This window comes from Phascolarctos cinereus, unplaced genomic scaffold (assembly GCF_003287225.1).
Source record: "Phascolarctos cinereus isolate Bilbo 61053 unplaced genomic scaffold, phaCin_HiC Scaffold_2;HRSCAF=192, whole genome shotgun sequence".
NCBI lineage: Eukaryota > Metazoa > Chordata > Mammalia > Diprotodontia > Phascolarctidae > Phascolarctos > Phascolarctos cinereus.
In genome coordinates, this window is record NW_027555625.1 from 327,167,187 (window position 1) to 327,189,102 (window position 21,916).

At 40.1% G+C, this 21,916-nt stretch overlaps 1 protein-coding gene across 2 annotated transcripts in view; it reads right to left on the reverse strand.

Annotated features, from left to right (window-relative positions):
• Positions 1-19,606, reverse strand: part of ITCH (itchy E3 ubiquitin protein ligase) — a 150,355-nt gene extending 130,749 nt beyond the window's left edge. For both annotated transcript variants that reach the window (XR_002326840.2, XM_020998549.2), the window contains exon 1: positions 19,499-19,606. The gene's annotated coding sequence lies outside the window, so the exon portion shown is untranslated. The remainder of the gene's footprint in view (positions 1-19,498) is intronic.
• Between the last annotated feature and the right edge of the window lie 2,310 nt (positions 19,607-21,916).

A 21,916-nucleotide genomic window follows, 5' to 3' on the forward strand; every position in this document is an offset into this window, starting at 1 on the left:
TCCCCAGTACAAATTCATCTAGGCCATAATGAATGATTTCTTGGATAAATTTCTTTAGTTTGACAAGAATGTGTTTAGAAATTTTTGATATTCATTAATAATATTGGTCTAGTTTTTCCTTCTGTGTTTTATCCACACTGGCTTAGGCATTAGGACTATATTTTTCTCGTAAGAGGATTCTAGTAGGATGCTCTCTAATTTTCTTTAAAAGTTAGATAGAGGGGCAGCTAGGTGGCACAGTGGATAGAGATCTGGCTTTGGAGTCATGAGGACCTGAGTTCAAATCCAGCCTCAGATCCTTGACACTTACTAGCTGCGTGACCCTGGACAAGTCACTTAACCCTGATTGCCTCACCAAAATGCAAAACAAAACAAAAAAACAAACAAAAAATTTGATACAATCAGATTGCTTGCTGTCTTGAGGAGGGGGGAATGGGGAGAGATGGAGGGAGAAAAATATGGAACTCAAAATTTTACAAAACTGAATGTTGAAAACTATCTTTACATGTAATTGGGAAAAAAAATACTATTAAAGAAACAAAAAAACAAAAAAAAAGTATGATAGAATTCTCTGGTATATCCATCAGGACCAACAGGTTTTTTCTTTTGGTAGTTCCTTTTATATAGCTGGTTCTATTTCCTTTTCTGAGATTGGGCTATTCAAAATTTCTATCTGGTCTTCTGTCATTTTGGGTAATTTATATTTTTGAAAGTACTCCTCTATTTCTCAGTTTTGTTGGCATATAACTGTATAACAGGTTCTGATTATTATTTTTCTTTCTTCTGGTTTTGTGATTTCACCTTGCTCATTTGCTATTTTACTCTTTTAATTTTCCGTCCTCTTCTTTTTAATCATATTAGCTCAAGGTTTATCAATTTTATTAGTCTTTTCAAAGAATCAGCACTTAGTCGTATCATTTCTATGAAGATATTTTTGGTTTCCAGTTTATCTATTTCTCCATCTAATTCATTTTCTATTTCTCCATCTAATTCATTTCTCACCAGGATGTTCTGAAATTTCATCAAGGTCTCCAGAAACTCATTATCCTGCATTAACTCTGAAATTCATACCTTTTCAATAGCCCCTGCAGCTGGGGCCCCCCTCTCTAACTGGAAAGAGTGGTAGATGAACACTAAAGAGCTCTTCCCAGATCCTCTATTTTTAGGAAGGTGCCCAGGGCAGCCATCTCATCACTTCCCACCTTGCTAAAGGACTTGATCATACTCCCTCTTTCAAGATTTTTTAAATGTGTTGTCCTTCCTCATTAGATTATAAACTCCTTGAGGGCAGATTTTGTATCCCCAGGCCTGAGCAAGTGTCTGGCACTTAAATGATCAGAGACTAATTTTTAATAGCTATTTTCGGATGCACATTTTATGTTTATTTATTGGCTTATTTTTTTAAATGCATATTCAGTTTATCAATCCTCTTTTTTTCTGTTTTCTTAATGTATGTTTTCAGGGACATGATTCTTTCTATTGTTTTAGCTGCACCCCAGACATTTTGGAGTGTTGTTTCATTTTCATTTTCTTTTCACATAATTACTGATTCTATGATTTGTTCTTTGACCTACTCATTATTTACATTTGGGTCCATGTCTTTTGCTTGTGGTCTCTGAACCAATGACTTTTATTGCCCTGTGGTCTGTAAAGGATGTATTTACTTTTTCTACCTTTTTACATTTGTTTGCAATATCTCTGTGCCCTAATACATGGCCAATTTTTGTAAAAGTTCCATATACTGGCTGAGGAATATACATATATATATATGTTCTTTTGCAGTCCCATTTAGATGTCGTAAGTCTTTTAGCTCTAATTTCTCCAGCAATTTGTTTAGTTCTATTTTCCCTTGTGTTCATCTTTTAGACTTATCAAAAAGTAACATTGAAATCTATTACTAGTATGTTTTTGTCTTTGTATTTTTTGTAGCTGTTAATATTTCCACTATGAATTTGGATGTTAATGCATTTGGAACATAAAAGTTTAATAACGATATTGATTTTTTCCCCTATGTCCCTTTTATCATAACGTGGCTTCCTTATTTATCCTTTTTTGAATGTTTGTTTTTGCTTTGTCAGATACTATGATTACAATATCTATGAACCTGAAGCATAGTAAATCTTCACCCAGGCCTTCAGTTTTATTCTGTGCATGTCTTTGTTTTTAACACATGTTTCTTTTAAGCAATGAAGCAAAGGTTTTATTTTCTTATTAAACCTCTCATTCTTTAGTTTTATTGGATTGTTTAATCCATTCACATTTAAAAAGATGAGAATTGGGTTTACATTTTCCTTCATTTGTCTCTAATATTGAGGGGTTCTCCAAGTTGTGATTTTTCCCCCTCTTCTGCTGTAAACATAGTAATGTGTCTCTTCAGTTACTTTAGCTTAATCTTTTCTTTATGGTGGCTCTATTTCCACCTGCTCTCTTCTATGAGCCCCTGACTCCTCTCCTTCCATTTGTTACTCCCTTTTCCCTTTGAATTTTTGATCATTAGTTCCTATTTCCTTCTGGTTATTTAATTCTTCCCCTCTTTTCCCCTTCTCATTTAGTCAAGCAGAATACATCTTCCTGTCTTCTCCTTCAACTTCTATTCATTAGGGTTTTTTTTTTAATTTCATTTTCTATGTCCTTTTCCAGAGAGGATTTCTCTTCCTCACTCTCTTAACTCACTCACTATCATCTTCCCTTTATGTCTACTCTATACCCTAACTCTCTGGTTCATGGCTCCTCTACTTATCTAGTCCCTATTTTCTGCATTCCTCATGGAAATAAAACTTTTGAGGTACTCATTCTGGGGTCTCCCTCCTAAACAGTTTCTGCCACTACGTGTAGAATTTTCCCCAGGTCTCCCTATTCTACTGTGCATCATTCCAAGAATTCCTGCAGGCAATTCTGCTCCACGGAAGAATTCTCCTAGAGATCTGCAATCATGTAACCTGCCACTCACTTCGGCCCTCTTCCTAGGTCAATCTCCTTCCCCATTTGCCTCAAAAATCTCCCCCTGTGTCTATGCCCTCCCACTCCCACCAGATGCCTCTAGAGATTCTGACTCTTTCCCTCCTGTGGTAGGATGAGTAGTCTCTCCAACCACCAAATCCCCGAAAAATATCCAGCACAAGTAATCTATCTCCTTTCACAGAACATTTCTCCTCACACACAGAAGCATTTATCAGTGGCACTCCTCCCACCACCAAAATAAGGAATCTCCTTGTGGCCCCATTCTATCCTTTTCACTGACTCCCTGAATGGCTCTCTTCCTGAAAGACCATAGTTGTTACCTTCCCCTTATTGTTAGCCTTGGAGTTAAATTAACAAGGCACATCACATACTCCCTTTTATCCTCCTCCTCCCTTCCATGCACCCTCCCATTTTGTAATTCAGTCCCATCAAAAACACTGATTCACATGTAGGTGGTTTCTGAAATTCTATCCGTAACGTCCCAAACTCACCTCTCTACCATCATCTCTGCCTGTCTTCTACCTTCACTTCTGTCTCCTTGTGTATATTTAGAAAGTTTCTTAATAATAGTCTCACTGTTATCACTGTTGCTGCTGCTGTCCTTGACTGCTGCATTCATTCATACCTTCTGCACTTCTGCTGTCTGGGTTATTCAAGAAGCAAAACACAAAAACAAAAACAAAAAAACCCCACCTCTTCAAGTCTGGTTTTCTGAAAATGTTTTGAACTCCTCTATTACTGATCTGTCTTTTTTTCATTTATGTTTTAGCTCAGACTGCAAGGTAAGTTACCTTGGGCTACATCTTGGGCTCCACTGTTTTTCAGACAATATCACTCTATTCTATCTGTGTTTTCTTGTGGCACAATCTTGTATTATTGAAATTTCCTTTCCTTTGTATTTGAAAGCCTTTCTTCTAGTCACTAGCAGAATTTGTTGTTTCTCAATAGAATTATTAAATTAAACCACGATGTATCTCAGAATCTAAAACTTTGGAGTTGCTGGGTTTGTTTTTTTCCTGTAGATAATCTATAGAGTCTTTCAATTGGCATTTTGTTTTCTTTGTTTAAAAGTTCTGAGCAGGTTTCTTCCATGAGTTCTTGTATGATGGTGTTCACTTTCGATTTGTGGTGTTCTTTGGGAGACCCATAATCCTTAAATTGTCTCTACACATCCTGTCTTTAAGATTAATATATTTGCTTGTATGGAAAGCACGCTTTCTTTTAATGTTATTCTTTTTTCTTCTCTTCTTCCAGACTGTCCTTCACTTCTTTGTATTTGAATTCCTGATCAGCTGTTCTTTCTTTTCTTTGGTAAGACTTGCCACTACAGAGTCAAATTTTTCAATTTTGCCAAATTATTTCAGCTGTAGAAGCCATAAATTCTGCTCTCACAATTCACATTTCTCTTTTAAACCACTCAGAACAGCATGTTGTAGTTCCATGCTCTCCTCAAAATCCACAGGGTTCTCTGCCTCATCAGGTGTTTAATAATTTTCCTTTGTTTTGCAGTTTTTATTTATAGATAACTAAACTTGTTTACTAGACTACCGTGTTTCCTGCTTGTGCTCAAAGTCTTTGAGTTTTCTTCTTCCTGAGATCTTTGGTAATCTCAGCCTTTTTCCCCTTATTTCTTCCCTACTGCTCACTTTCTGACTCCCTCCCTTCTGATGGTGGTTACTCCCGGGAAGCTGGATCTCAAAGAATCTCAGACCGCTCCCACACTAGGCAATTCATAGTTGAATAGATGAAGTCTCTGCTGCAAGCGGCTTTTGGGGGGACAAAATTGAATCCAACTGAGTGCTAGACTCTCTTTCTTTGGCTTAGTGAAATATCACAACCCCTCATACGTGGTATAATAGTCCTGTTCCCTCTGTTCCTCAGTTTGCTTGCTCAGCAACATAGAACACTGAAATGCTTCTTTCCACCTGGGAAAATTTCTGCTGTTTGGAGTTTGGATCCTCATAGCACTGGGATAAGGAAAGGATGAAAGTGGAGAGTTGAACTCTATTATATAACAAACCCAAATGTAAGTCCTGCCCCATTCCCTCTGTTCCTCTTCTCTCTCGTAAAGGGCTCTGCAGGAGCACAGAATGCTATCAGAGTGTTGGCTATCCCAGCCCTAGTTATTTTCTGCAGTATGGAGTTTGGATTTCCAGGCACTGAAAAGAAGGAGAAGCAGAGTCAGGATGTGGGGCTGCATTCTGTTGCAAGCTTTTGCGGTCTTGAAGTCAAAAATGTGGTTGGGGGGCAAGGAGGAGGAGAGGGTGGGATGCAGAGTGAGCTCAAGTTAGGCATTGGTTCATGGAGGGTTTTTTGTTTGTTTTGCTTGTTTTACCATCACTGGGTTCTTGGTGGCCTAGATCAAGGAGACAGGTGGAACTACTTTATTTCTGGTGCATAATTTCTATTTTGGAAAGGTTTGAGAGGTTGTGAGGAACAGAGAAAATGTCTACTTCTCTCATCTTTTTGGTCACATGATATCTCACAACAGCCTTCTAATTAGTCTCCCTGCCCAAGTTTTTCACTATTCCAGTCTATCCTCTACTACTACTGCCAAAGTAATTTTTCTAAGGTATAAAATCATTTTCTTCCCTCTACTCAAACTCCAATACCTCTCTATTACTTATAGGATCAAATGTAAACTCTTTTGTTTGGCATTTAAAGTCCCTGACAACCTGACACCAACCTACCTTGTCAGTTTAACTAAACTAGTCTTACTGCTCCTCATACATGATATTCTATCTCCCATCCCCACACTTTTGAACCGTCTCTTAACCTGAAATGCACTCACTCTTCACTATTGCCCTGTAAAATTCCTAGTTCCTTCAAGGCTTGACTCATTTATGACCCCTCCAAAATCGTGAGCACCTTCTCCATCAAAATTATTTTGTATTTATTTTGCATGTATTTTGGATACACATAAGTACCCTCCTGAGAGTAAATAAGTCCTTACAGGGTAAGAACTGCTCACATTTGTCTTTGTACCCTGACACCTGTAGCACCTGACACATAGAAGATACTTAATAAATCCTAGATAAATTATTATGTATTATATTACATACAATAGCACATATTTATGTAATATTATATCACATAATAATTATAATAATGTTTATATACAGCTTTAAGATTTGCAAAGACCTCCACAGAATTCATTACTTTCTGATGGACCCTAGCTCTTTACAAATATTATCTCATTTGATCCTCATAACAACAGTAGGAGGTAGGTTATCCCCATTTTCCAGACAAGGAAATTGAAGCAGAAAGCAGTTTAATGACTTGCCTAGAGTTATACAGCTAGTGACTGTTTGAAGCCTCCAGGTCTATCCACTAGCTGCTTTGATAAACAAAGACATACTTGTCTAAAATGAAGCCTATAAAACATAACCATGAAGATTTTTGTAAATCCCTCCCCCCCCAAAAAAATTAGAAAACTGGGAGAATTAATCACATCAAGTAGTACCCTCAATTCCAAAAGTAGAGAAAAGCACCAGCCATTAATATCAAATTCAAACTAATCTTAGTCTGCAACTCTTCACTGAACACCTAGCCCAAGATGACCTTTCCCTGATATAACTGAATCTAGTGAAACAAAAATCCTTTTTTATATATATTTATTTTTAGTTTTCAACATTTACTTCCACAAGATTTTGAGTTCCAAATTTTCACCCCATCTTGTCCCTCCCCCCACCCCAAGATGGCATGCATTCTGAATATCCCTTCTCTTCTATCTCTCCCCCCGCTTCTCTTATCCCCTTCCCCTTCTATTTTCCTGTAGGGCAGGATAGACTTCTGTACCCCATTTCCTATATTTCTTATTTCCCAGCTGCATGTGGAAACTTTTTTTTTAAACATGTGTTTTTAAAACTTTGGGTTCCAAATTTTCTCCCTTCCTCCCTCCCCACCCACCCTCATTGAAAAGGCAAGCAACTCAATATAGGTTACACATGTGCAGTTACGCAAAACACTTCCATAGCAGACATGCTGTGAAAAACTAACTCTATTTCCCTTAATCCTATCCTGCCCTCCCATTTATTCTATTCTTTCTTTTGACCCTCCCTCCTCAGAAGTATTTGCTTCTGATTACCCCTTTCCCAATCTGCCTCCTCTCTATCATCCCCCTGTTCTCTCTCCCCCCTATTTTCCTATAGGGTAAAACAGATTTCCATACCCAATTGAATGTGTATGTTATTCCCTCCTTAAGCCAAATCCTATGAGAATAAGATTCACTCATTCCCTCTCACCTTCCCCATTTCCCTCCACTGTAAGAGCCTTTTCTTTTCTTTTTTTTGTAGATATTTACCCTTCTACCTTCCCTCCTTTCTTCTTCTCTAGTATAATCCTTTCTCATCTTAATTTTATTCTCCAGATATGACCCCTTAATCTTCAACTCACCCTGTGCCTCTATCTATCTATCTATATATCATACATATAATTTTCCCTCCAACTACCCTAATACTGACAAAGGTCTCATGAGTTATAAATATCATCTTTCCATGCAGGAATGTAAACAGTTCAATCTTAATAAGTCTCTTATGATTTCTCTTTCCTGTTTACCTCTTCATGTTCCACTTGAGTCTTGTATTTGAAAGTCAAATTTTCTATTCAGCTCTGGTCTTTTCATCAAGAATGCTTGAAAGTCCTCTATTTCACTGAATGACCATTTTTTCCCCTGAAGGATTATACTCAGTTTTGCTGGGTAGGTGATTCTTGGTTGTAATCCTATCTCCTTTGCCCTCCGGAATATTATATTCCATGCCCTGGTGTCCTTTAATGTAGAAGCTGCTAAATCTTGTTTTCCACAGTACTTGAATTGTTTCTTCTGGCAGCTTGTAATATTTTCTCCTTGACCTGGGAACTCTGGAATTTGGCTACAATATTCCTAGGAGTTTTCCTTTGGGGATCTCTTTCAGGAGGAGATCTGTGGATTCTTTCAATTTCTATTTTGCCCTCTGGTTCTAATATATCAGGGCAGTTTTCCTTGATAATTTCTTGAAAGATGATGTCTAGGCTCTTTTTTTGATCATGGCTTTCAGATAGTCCAATAATTTTTAAATTCTCTCTCCTGGATCTATTTTCCAGGTCAGTTGTTTTTCCAATGAGATATTTCACATTGTTTTCTAATTTTTCATTCTTTTGGATTTGTTTTACAGTGTCTTGATTTCTCATAAAGTCACTAGCTTCCAATTGCTCTATTCTAATTTTTAAGGAAGTATTTTCTTCAGTAAGCTTTTGGACTTCCTTTTCCATTTGGCCAATTTTTCTTTTTAGGGCATTTTCTCCTCATTGGCTTTTTGGACCTCTTTTGCCATTTGGGTTAGGCTATTTTTTAAGGTGTTATTTTCTTCAGTATTTTTTTGGGTCTCCTTTAGCAAGCTGTTGACTTGTTTTTCATGATTTTCTTGCATCACTCTCATTTCTCTTCCCAGTTTTTCTCTAATTCTCAAAATCCCTTTTGAGCTCTTCCAAGGCCTGGGACTGATTCATATTTTTCTTGGAGGCTTTGGATGTAGGAGCTTTGACTTTGTTGTCTTCTTCTGGTTGTATGTTTTGATCTTCTTTGTCACCAAAGTAAGATAACACAGTCCGACTCTTTTTGTGCTGCTTGCTCATGATCCCGGACAATTATTTGAGTTTTAAACTCTTTGTTAAGGTAAGAGTCTGCTTCCAATGTGAGAATGTACTGTCCCAAGCTTCAGGGGTTTATACAGCTGTTTTCAGAGATACTTGTAGGGACCTGTAAATTTTCAGTTCTTGCAAGGCAGTATGATAAGGGGCGAGGTGTTTACTCCCTTCCTGGCCTGTGCTCTGGTCTGTTAGTGACCACAAGCACTCCTTTCTGTCCTGGAACTGCGAAGAAGGTTTCCTCTACACTGCCACTGCAAGCTCCACCACGCCAGCACTCCTCGCTGCCCAGAACTGTGACCCAGATTTCAAGCATGGGCAAAGCAAGAGATTCCTGCCTCAGCACTGGCAAAGAGATCCCTGCAATCTCCCTCTGATCAGCCACTCGATTCCCCATCAGTCTGTGGGCCGGAAGCTCAGGACGTAGTCACCGCCCCCGTACTCTGGAGCTGGCTCTGACCTAGCTTCTCTCTCAGCACTGCAGAAACAGACCTTTCCTACTGACCTTCTAAGTTGTCTTTGGTGTTTGTGTGTTGAGGTCTGGAAGTCACCACAGCTGCCCGAGATTCAGTCCTCTGAGGCCTGCTTCAGGTTCAATGCGGCCTGCGCGCCCATGCCACACTGCGCTCCTCTACCCGCCCAGCATGATATACCTTTCTGATCAACCATCCAGGTTGTCTTGGGCTGGAAATTTGCTTCACTCTGTCTTTTTGTGGGTTCTGTTGCTTTAGAATTTGTTCAGAGCAATTTTTTTTTATAGATATTTGGAGGGGTTTGGGAGAGAGCTCAAGCAAGTCACTGCTTTCACTCTGCCATCTTGGCTCTGCCCCAAGAAAACAGAATCATAATATAGTCATATTATTACACTAAGCCTCTCAAAATATATCATACACTTAATTTATTCTCACATGTAAACAAATGAAATACAGAGAAAAGTCCAAAATCTGAGAATTGGAAGGGATTTCTGAGGTTATCTTGTCCAACCCACACCCTTCCATAACATTTCCAAGGAACAATCATCCACCCTTTGCTTAAAGACCTTCAGAGATACATAATTTCCTATTTCACTTATGGATAGCTCTGTTAGGAAGTTTTACTTTAGATTAAGTTGAAATCCACCTCTCTCTAACTTCTACCCCTTGGTCCTACTTCTTCCCCGGGGCATTTATGGGTGGGGTAATCAACTCTGCTAGATATGGGCCTGAAATCTCTGGGATTCTAGTGCTGACATATACCCTCCCGGGTTAGCTGGATCTTTGTGGTTGAGAGTGCTGAATTTTCAGGGTCATCTCTGGCTTCTCATGGTAGAGCATTAAGTTCCCAGAGTCCCATACTGAGAACCATGGTCAGCACACAGCAGTAACTCCCACTGCCCCACTTGTTGGCCAATGAAGAATCAGCTGGTACTCATAAGGTCCCTACCCTTGCGGCTTTCTCAGGGAAGACTTTTGCTCTTTCTATCTCCAGACAGATCCTTGCAGGCTACATATGTTCCATATCTAGTTATACTGCTGTGATCTTTGAGGGGTTCCCTTTCATATTGCCTACTGGCTTCTGGCTGATCATTTTGTGCAGTTCTGGGGTGGAAGAAATCACTGAAATTTCTAACTGGATTTCATGATCATTATTCAAACTGGAACAAACTTCAAGGTTTTGTTGGAGTAGGTATCAAGGAAGTCTCCCATTCAGGCAGTCCAACAAAGACTCTAAATTGGTGTTTTAGTAGAACTAAAATCTCTTTAAAATCCTTATTTGCCACTGAAAATTGCACATAACCTATCCTGAAGTATATTATTGAGCCCGCAAAAGTCTGGATATCCATTTTCTTCTTAAATGTTACACCATGTGGAGAATGCTTAAACTGAAGAAACAAGGAGGAAACACACAAACACCCCTTCTGAGTCTGGAATACAAATTTAAAAAGTTCTAATAGGCTGAAGGCAAAGAACAGGCCCACTTTCTGCTTGTACTTTCCACCAAGAACTTACTTAGCTCCTCTACCATCAAATATTTGCTGAGAATAGAGTACTACCATTGTACTAGATGCTTTTACTTATTAATAGCAATATAGAATGAGTAACAGCAGCAGAACCTGAGAATAGTAGCAGCAGAACTGAGGATATTAAGTCTCTCTACATATTTCAACAATTACTCTTAGAAGCTTAAATGTATGAACAATCACAAACATATCAATTTCAATTAAATCAATGTAAACTTCTAGAATTTAACACTTAAAAAGCCCAAAGGTTTAAAACTCTCCAGAAAGTTGTATTATCTCTTGTAGTATAAACTTCTCATAAGTACAGCATCATTAAGCTAACTTGTAAGTATACAGTAAATGTGTTTCTGCTCATCTGCTAAAGGTTTACAATATAATTCTCAGGAATACTCTTATCCATAAATAGGAAAAATGCCAGTGTCTGCATTCTAAAGCTGCATTATAGTGATATGTGGAGAATAAACGTCTATAAAGCACCCTTCAACTTATAAGGAAAAAGAGGTATAAAAACACTAGTTTTAATTTATTATTACTTTTTTTGTAGACAGCAAATGCCTTCTCTGAGTAAATTTCAGAATTACTCAAGAAAGATTTCTAAAACAAAATAAAAATTTTAAAACAAAAGAAAAAAAAGTTTGGTTCAAAATCCCAAGAATCAGTCTCTCAGGATAGACAGAATAAATACATTCTACCTTTTTAAAATACTACTTGTCTTCCATTTCTTTAAACATTCTGATACATAAACAAAACAATTATGACATGTTTCCACAGAAAATTACATACCTTTTCAATACTTAATCTTTTTAATATACTTAAACCTCAGAAATCCAGTATATACTTTAGATAAGAAAACTCATAAAATTACCAACTTCTATCATCTAAAACAGTACTGCTTTCTATTTTGCTCATGCAATCTAGTAAATCACAATATAGTAGGTTTATCATCCAGAGGGTGCTGAGACTGAGAACACAGTCAAGCAAAATTTGTATGTGATGAAAAAATTGTGACTGCTTGTTCTGCACCATGCTCAAATCAGCCAACCTTTGTTATGCAAACAAGTAAAAGGGAAAAGCCTCCCTAGTAATGTGGCTCCCTAGTAATGTGGCCCATTCAATTCCTGCTACAAACTGGATGTCTTAAAATAAAAATTCCTCTAAATATTAATGCAAGGCTTTCCATTTTTACTATTGCCCTAATTATACCCTATAGTCCTAAACCCTAATGTAAACTCTCCTTTTATACCTGGATTATTACACTAGTCTCCCAAATCTGCCTGTCTTCCATTCCTTCCTTTTTGAGATTAAAAAACTCCTTTGAGGACAAGAACTGTTATCTTCCAACACCTAGCACAGTGCCTTGCACATAGTAGGTATTAATGTCTATTTAGTTCTTCCATCTATTAGTTGAATCCATTTTGTGTAGCTCCCTCTCTCTCAAAAATTTTCAATAGACCTCCTGGCTATCCCCCTAAAATAAAATTCAAACTCCTCTATACTCTAACCCTATCTTTCCAACCTTTCCATTCTTCCTCTATGGGTCCTAGACAGACTAGTTTACTGGATTGCAACAACTATATCAAGCACATTACATTCCCATCTTTGCACAGGCCCGTCCCCACCCTTAAATGCCCTCCCTTCTTTTCTTCCACCTGGTTGTTTAAGATCCAGATCAGTGTCTACCTTTTAACTTGCTGGACAATTCCAATCCAGTGTGGAACCCTTCCAGCATTCAAAGAACTATCTGTGCCACTTATCTGTCATTTAATTATATGCTGCCTCACAACATCTCATGTATCATGGTATTGTTATTTGACTTTTCATGTGTAATTTTGTCTCTCATACTAGACAGAAAGTTCCTCAAGGGCAGTAAAACCTATGAGAAATTTTTCTATTTTCCTAACACCTAGTACAATGAGTGGTGTAATAAGTACTTATTGAAAGGAATGTATTTCCCATAAGGCTCTAGGTCTTAAGTAAAGACCTCATTGAAGTTCCTAGTACTAAAGTCCTATAAGATCTGACACCTGGGAGCAGGGAATTTCAGCATAGAGAGGAACCAAAAATCCTAGAAGCAATGGGATGGTGAAAAAAAGAAAAATCTGAAGAGGGCAATGTTGAGAAGCAACTGGGAATGGCCTTCAGGGAGTTGTGAAGTGTCCCTGAGCTGTCAAGGTGTTGTGACTAAAATTAAGGTAAGCTGAGGCATAAAGCACTGAGTCCAATAAATTTGTTAACAAAGCACAACTTTGCTAATAAACAGGATCTCAGCCTCCTTAGTAAGCTAAGACTCCAAATAAGAACTGACAGATTATTTTTATACACAAATGAAGGAAAACCCAAAAAACAGAAGGCAGCATCATAGATGTAGAAGGCATTAAAGTCAGAAGCATGGTAACAATCCCTCTTTCTATCCTGTCACCAGAAAATTAGTTGATTTAGTCCACCTGCAAGAATAACTAATAGTTTATAGAAAACAGATTTCCTCTAATTGTACAAGGAGACAACAGGTTTCTTTTAATTAAAGTGATTTATAGGGAAATAACCTTTAAACTTAACTAGGAGAGGAAGACTGAACTTCTGAACCTATAAACTTCTGAACTTAATTCAAAGACATGATGACTTCAGCAGTTACACAAAATGTCAGCAGTGATACAGAATAGAATCAATTATAAAATAGAAGCAGTTTTGATTTTCCCTAAAGACAGGAAAGATAGCATCATGCTACTGGGACAGTCTGCTTAGCTGGGATGCCTGCACCGTAAATTAAGCTCACATCATTCTGGTTCCAGAAAACGGAGAAGAAAGGAACCCCAAGGCCAAGTCCACATGGAAGGAGAGCCAGAGGTAGGCCTGCTCAAAGCTGCCCTGGCTTGCTTACTGAGTCTAAGCTCAGGGACCAGAGAGAAAGTACCCCCTGCTATGACTAAGGTGGTTGAAGATAGCAGACAACGAATTTCCCCAGTTGAACATGTCGAGATTTTTCAGTATTCTCCCCGATTTCAAAGCACAAATTTTCCAGGGATTTGTTTATTTCCCACTATTCATTTGAGGATAAAACTCTAATCCCTAGAATGAGAAAGTAGATTCCTTCTCTATTTCATTACTAATCATTTAAACCTAACTAAAGGTTTTATTTTTGAAAATGCATGTTTCTTATATCGATTCTTTTTTAAATTTTTTTTTTAGACAATTGGGGTTAAGTGACTTGCCCAGGGTCACACATCTAGTAAGTGTCAAGTGTTTGGTCTGAGGCCAGATTTGAACTCAGGTCCTCCTGACTTCAGGGCCGGTGCTCTATCCACTACACCACCTAGCTGCCCCTCTCATATTGATTCTTGGAAGAAGTTGTGACTGAATGTAGGTAATCACTAGACTTTCTATGTCTATATCTAGAATGACAGTAAGAATAGATTAAAATACAATCACATCCAAACCACCCCACAATGAATACAATAATCCATGGAAATTTCAGAATGAGTAGAATATTAGTTACACATGCAAAGTTCCTAGCACACTGTACAAAGACACAATAAATATCTATTGAATGAATTAACCTATCAAGGTGAGGAGACTCCAAATGAAAAGATCCAATCAAAGAACAGCATGGCTTAGCTGTGTTTCCTTTGTGAAAGAGGATGACCAACTGGCTTTGTTCTCTAGAACAAATAAAAGAATGTATTTCATCCAGACTTTGTCAGCTGCCTTAATGATAAACCGAGAAACCCGAGTTTAAAAACATTTCGGGAGTTTATTTTTGTTGTTAAAAACAAATAATCTAGCATTCAGATTATCCCTTCTCCTAAGCAAAGAACAAAAAGTTGATGAAACATTAAACATCCTTTTTCCTTGAAAAGCAAATATAACAGACACAATGTTTCCAGAATGAGGTACCATTCATTTGTAATCAGCACTAAACATACTTACAGCCACAAATTTATGCAAGGTGCTAAACGCTTCTCCTTTCTGAGGAAAGAGAACATAACAGCAAAGTAAAAAGCAAATAAAGGAACTGACATGAGCTGTAGTCAAGATATCACAACTACTATAAGCTTTCTGAGGCCAAAGATGGTACTTTTATATTTCTGTACAGGGCAAACCAGCCCAGCTAAAGTGGTATGGCACCCTGAGGAAAAGACAAAAGGAACCATGTGCCAAATAAAGTAAAACTACACCTCGATTACCACTTCCTCTCAGACCAAAATGGTGACAACTCAGAACCCTGAACCCAAAAGCTCCAGGAACAGTAGGGTCTACAGGTCACCAACCAAGACACCCCTGCCAGAAGTTAGGGAAGCAGTTCTTCTAGTGAAGGGACAAGTCAGCTCTCTCAACTACTGACCAACTGCTACTCACAGGCAGAGGTAAGCCAGCCTAGCCAAAGCATCATGGTACCCTGAAACTAACAGGAGGCAGCACGGGCCAGGAAAATCAAACTACTACCACCAACATCACCTCCCCTTAGACCCCAATAGCCCAGGACCCTGAACTCAAGAGACTTGGGACCACTTGCATCCAGACTAGGTCCCTCAACCACTGTCCTAAGGAAACAAGCCCTATAGAGATTCAACCTAGTTAACTGCTTCTGCAATTGTTGAGGCGCCCACCTCCTCAGCAAACGCAGCTAGTGAAGACTCAGATAAGAAAAGTTCCCGAAATCCTTCGCACTGTCAAATGATTTAAAATAAAAAGATAGGATGTTATCAGTAGAAGCGACAGTAAATAAAATGCACTACCATCTGCTTTGCTGCTGCACTCTAAAAAAAACATGGGGCCTTTTCATCTGATTTCCAGCTGAAAAGCCCTACGTGTGTCTTCTCCCCCACTAGTCTGTGAATTTGTTAAGAACACAGGACTTTTTTTTTTAGCACAGTGCTTCACACATAGTAATGGCTTAAGAATGTTTTTCATTAATTTCATTAATTCAGTTATTGTATCTAGAATAGTGTTTTGTACACAAAGGGCACTAAATTAATACTCATTAATTTAATACTGAGTAAAGAAATAAATTTATATTTAGAAACATAATGCCAAATCATTTGTTAATCTTTAATATTAATAGTGAATTCCTTCAATTGTGTCTCTTTATATGTTTAGAACTGGATTTAACATGGCACCATGCCCTTAGGAAGCATGATGCATTAAAAACTCTGTCATAAGACAACTTTGTACACCAGATGGCAATTATATTCGTGAATGTTTCGACAAATGGATGCTATGGTGAGTATTTAAAGTTCTTCTATAACTTTTTATAAACTATTTCATCATAATAGCTGTCTTCGGGGAAAAATTTTATCTTGTCCCTTGTTTCCTACATTATCATATAGTCACTTTTCCCATTTTCTCTCATCTTCTTCCTTTACCTCCTTTATGTCTTACCTACTTCCCTATTTATTCTCTCCCCACTTACCAATTTCTGGCTTCTTATCCTATCACTGTCAGTGATAGAAATTGATAAAGACAGACTGAGGTTCAAAATTTTTTCACTTTATTGGTTTATTAGGTATTAGTATATATTAATATATAATATCACATATAATACACATCATATTATTATATACCGGCTTATTATATATTATTAGAGTATGGGTCAAAATGGCTGTGTCTTCCTTATGATTGGCTTGAAGACAATCCCTCTTAGATGTTTTAATAAGGTGAGGGAAATGAGAATCACCTCAGCTCCTCCCCTTCAGAAAATGGGATTAGGCTGCAGAAGCAGAGCTGTGCAGAGCAGCTTTGATTGAATCCTCTAGAATTTGGGTTGAGGGGGGTGGTGGGTGAAGTTAACATAAAGGAACCTGCATTTGAGTTAAATGGGGTGTGGGTAAGGTTACAAAGGTGGACAATACCAGGGTAGAGATGCAAATTACAAAAAAAAAAATTGAGACTTAAATGACAGGAAGCTACCTAAAGTAAAAGATGAAGGGGCAGCTAGGTGGCACAGTGGATAGAGCATCAGCCCTGAAGTCAGGAGGACCTGAGTTCAAATTCAACCTCAGACCAATCACTTGACACTTACTAGCTGTGTGACCCTGGGCAAGTCATTTAACCCCAACTGCCCAAAAATAAACAAAGCAAAGGATGAAGACAATTACAAAACAAAAGCTTGCATTTTGTTTTTTTAGTGTAATATTTTGGAATTTGGCCTATCCATACATACAGGAAAGACCAAGTGAATGAAAATGTCTATTGCTCCAATTTCAACATGCATTTGGATGGACACCTACAAAACTTGTCCAACAAATGTATCTAGGACAGACAGTACAGAGAGATATGAATGAACATGACCAGAGATGAACAGGGGATTGCTTTCAGAAAACTACAAAGGTCTTTTACTGACCCCAAGTTTCCCATGAAAGCAAATGCACATTTTTTTCCAATACTATCATTTCACCAGTGTTCTATACGGCAGCAAGATGTGAACTATCACTGTCTCTAAAGAACTAAGGATGAGTATCATAGAGAGGGTAATGGAAAAGTGCACAGTCTATATGAACAGGCTATAACATATAACCAACAAAGAACTCCAAAGAAGAACAGGAGTAAAGAATGTTACCAAAGAAATGCATGAGAGGAAAAGATGGTTTGTCACATAGTAAGAGCATGTGATTATACAGTGGACAGCCAGAGTGTTCCACTGGTACCCTGTCAATACCGAAACAAATAGAGAAAAGACATTCTGCAGCCCACTGGTTAGCCCCTCTGTGGAGAACTTTTAGAAGAACATGGACAAGTCACCAAAAAATGGGTAGGTATGAAAAGGTTGAAAACTGCATTTTTGTAAAGAATGCCCAAAGCTTTGACACCAAAGATTCATTTTAATATTTTCTGATACATATCTATATGTGTACATCTCCCCTGATAGACTGCAAACTCTTGGAGGAAAAGAATTGTTTCATTTTTGTCTTTATGTCTTTGTTAGACAGAGGCATGCATGTAACAGAAGCTTAATAAATTCTTGCTAACTGCTTGACTGGAGGGAAGTTAGATACCTTTCAATCCCTGGTATGGGGTACTTGGTCTTCATACTCTTCAATCTGAACTCCTCCTCAAAACCCAAACTGACCCATTACTAATTGGCGTTCTTTTACACAAATATTAAAGAATGGCTCCATAGGAAATGAACTCAAATATAATCCGCTCTGTTATTCAGGCTTTTTTTTTGGCTTTTTGGTGAGGCAATCAGGGTTAAGTGACTTGCCCAGGGTCACATAGCTAGGAAGTGTCAAGTGTATTAAGACTTCTTAATGAGCCCCTTTGACCAATCTCACCAGGCAATCACTTGGTAATAGTAAACTTTTTTTCTATATAATTGAAAATATATAGAAGTAATTATTTGGGCTCACACCCAAATACTTCATAGTCACTGTCTCTGAAGCCACTGTATTTGCCATTGAATGCCACATGTACAGAAATAAAGTACCTTTTACATAAACTGAAACTCAGAAAACAGGATAGGTTTTCACCAGATCTCAAATCTGTTCCTTTTTGTCTGTGAAAAGATGCTTAGAAAATAAATCTCTAAATCCCCATAGCTGGCTTAGGAAGTGAAAGCAAGTAGTGGAAACGCTCTACTTTATTCACTGCTTGTGAATATAGCCTTTCTGGATAGTTTAAAAGCAAGAAGGCAGTAGTAGCTAGCTATTCTATATCATTAGAGGGAAAAAAATCCTACAACAAAACATACACATAAAACCTAAAACAAAAACCTATCCTATTAGAAGGCAAGAAGTATGGGACAAAATTAAGAGGTATACTAAAACAAGGCTATCTTTGTTCTGAATCAATTTTAACTTTCCTTGAAGAAACATGCTCTTTTGAGAGCTTAAGTTCACCTGCTTACACACAAGATGACTAATTTTAGACCCAACCTCTATCGTCACCCTACAGAGCTAGTGTTTTTATCTACTTAGGTCACGTCAAAACACACGTCTTAAAAACAAGTTACACCCCCTTCCACACACACCACCACACCATCATCATTATCATCATCCGGTAAGGCTTTCATTTCTTCCTATGTTGGTCTCTTGGTTTTTTTAAAAGTCATCTCAGCTTCAATGACCCGAGAAGATAAACAGTGCACGAGGGCAAGGGGGAGGGCGAAGACTGGAGGCACCAGACCCCCGGGGAAAAATGCAGGGAACCCAACACCTCCAGTGAGGACAATGGAAACGTGGAGGGTTTTTCACTCGCTCGCTCCCTTTCTGGCGGGTGCGATTTGAAAGAGCCCGGTGAAAGCTTTGGACTTGGGAAAGTCCGATCAGCGCTAGTGAGACATCCTGGAAATGAAGCCGCAGGAAGGGGGCGGGGACAGCAAGTGGGCACCACTCGCCTGCTTGCCCTCGCTCCGGACGCCCTCGGCCCCGAGGGCTCCAGCCGCCCCCCACCCCGGCCCGGCCCGGCCCGGCCCAGGTGCCGGCAGGGGGCGGGGAAGCCGCTGCCTCCTCGCTCCCCTTCCCCCCGCGGCACACCGGCAGCAGGGTGCCTGGGGCTCGCGCCCAGGCACTAGCCAGCCGGGGCCGGAGCGGAGCGGGGCGGAGCAGGGCTGGGCTCGGCGGGGAGGGGTAGACTGAGGGTGGCGGGGCGCTTCTCCCCCTCCCCGCCTCCTCCTCACACAACTTCCCAGCCCGGGGGGCGGGGGACTCGCTAGCCCCTCCGCCTCGCCCACCCACCGGCCTGGGCGCGCGCCGCCGCCGCCGCCGCTCTGGTCTCGTGCCGGCCCCCTCCCCCGCGCCCTTCGGCCCCACTTGTCCCTTTCCCCTCCCGCGGACCGGGCCCGGCGGTGAGGGGGCTCACAGAAAGCGAGGGTACCACCCCTTCCTCCCCGCCCTCCCGGGCACGGCTCCGTCCTTCCTCCCCGAGATCTCCCCCTAGCCTGCCCCGCTCCTACCCAGGAGCCCTCCCGCAGGTGTTTACCGGGCTGGGGGGAAGAGGAGGAGGCGGCAACAGCGGCGGCAGCTCCTCAGTCCCGCGGCTAAGATGGCAGCCACTCCTGAACCTAAGACCACAGCGAGCAGCCAAAGTCTACACTCAATGCGCAGGCGCGGCCGCTCGGGAGTGGCGGAGCCAGGGAGCGGCCAGGACTACAAGTCCCAGCAGGCGACGCGAACCACTCCCATTTCCCAGTGAAAAGGTGCCAGGTTTGGGGGCGGGGCAAAGAGGAGGAGGAGATCCTGAAGCAACTGGGTTGCCCTAGGTGCGTCAAGGACAGGTGGTTCGGATCCCAGCGATTCTTCCCCGAAAATTCTAAATGTGAGATGGGCACTGGTTACATTGTTTGACTTAAGAGTCGGAAGCCCCGGGTTTGAGTTCTGACGCCGGTAAGTATTGTGCGACCCTAGGCAAGTCATGTCATTTGCCAGAACAGGTGACCTACTCATCTGTAAAATGGGCATGGTGACTCCTATCCTTCCTATCTCACAGCACTGCTGGGTAACAACACTAGTCGTGGTAACAGTCCCAGCTCCTATACTCTGCCTCACACCAGTTTGGATAATAACGCTAGCCCTGCCGATTGCTTTGGCAAATAAAGGAAAGAGGTATGTATGTATGTTTACATAAGACTAAGTAAAAGAGGACAAGTTTGCCTGAAGTCCTTCCAGCACTCAAGGTACAGTGTTGAGACGATATGAAGAAACCTTTTACCCTATACAAAGCTTTAGGAGGTGCTACAAGACACAATCATAGTCTGTTGGTGTTAGAAGGGACGTCAGATCGTCAAATCGAACCTCAGTATTTACTGATGGGGAAACTGAGGCTGGAAGAGGGAAAGTGACTTGTCCAAGGTCACATAAAGAGTTAAAGGTAGAGCTTGGACTAGAACCTGGGTCTCTGGGGCTCATTCCACTGTACCACCCTGAGTCCCAAAGAATATAACCTATGGGAAGGAATATAACTGAGGGGCCCAGGCTGTTCCACTCATGTGCCATGTCCTGGGTTTAGAGGTCTCCAGGGCTGACACAGGAAATTCTCTGATCAAAGTTCAACGATCTATGCCACAAGACTCAGTAGTGACTAAAGCTGCTCTGCACCTTCCTGCATGAAGGAGACTTCGGGACACATACATTCAGTATGTGACAGGTAGACACGACAAATACAGCCAAGAAGTTCAAGGCGTTACTGTCCCATACCCTTCTTCAGTCATTTAGAGGGGCTTAGCCTGGATAAGAGAAGAATAAGGGAAAAGTAAATTGAGCCATGGGACATAAAGCTGGAAAGAACCTTGAAGGTCATCTAGTCTGATGTCATGCTACAGAAGAAGAAACTGTAGAGGTGAAACATGACTTGCTGATGTTAAAAAGATAGTGTGATAGTAAAGGCAGAAGTCTCTCCAAATCCAATGTTCTTTTTGATGCTACCTTTCAAAAAGTAAGAGTGGAGATCCACTGATTATCCAACTACTTAAAAATAATTACTTTTGTTAGAATGAATTAACCAGCACCTAATGTGAACTGGGTATTTACACCTTCTTGAGTCAATCCAAGCCATTGCTTGAGATGGTTATGTCCTAAAGAAATTGTATAAGAAGAGTTACCTCAGAATAAAAATTCTAAGAGTTTTTAAGAAAAGAGGAAGAAAGAGTCATACCAGAGATAGGCATGAAAGAACTGATATTGTGGGAAGCAACCAGCCAACAAAAGGACAGAGAAGAAAGGTATCCGGGGGGGCTATCGATTCTACAGGCTGATTCTAATGGTGTACCCCACCTACTCAAGGATAGAGGGAAGAAAAAAAAAGCATTCTCCCCAAATTCCTCTCCTGGTACCTCTCTATCCACAGACACTATAATATCGTCTGTTTTTGTTGCCCAAACATTTCCAGTAACGTGAATTTTTCCCCAACCACCAAAGAGGCCAAGGGTTAACGAGATAGATATAAATGTAAATTGAAGCAGAGCTCAATCTCTGCCTAAATGTTAGGTATTTTCCTAACTTGGGGTGCTCTGAGAGACTGTGATTGAAACTTGTAACTTTTCTTTTTTGTTGTTGTTGTTGTTTTCTGTTAGCCCCCCCTCCCTTTTCTTCCCCTTTACCCTTGACTACTTCTTCCCTCCCTTCTATCCCCCCTCCCTTTTCCCTCCTACTGCCCATAGGGCAAGTTAGATTTCTTTTTTGTGTTGTTGTTTTCTAGGTAATGGGATTAAGTGACTTGCCCGGGTCACACAGCTAGTGTCAAGTGTCTGAGGCTGAATTTGAACTCAGGTCCTCCTAAATCCAGGGCTCGTGCTCTATCCACTGCACCACCTAGCTGCCTGGAAACTTGTAACTTTTCATTTAAAATAAAGTCCTTTAAGTCTCAGAGAAGAGAACTTTATGGTTGCCCTTAGGTTTAAAA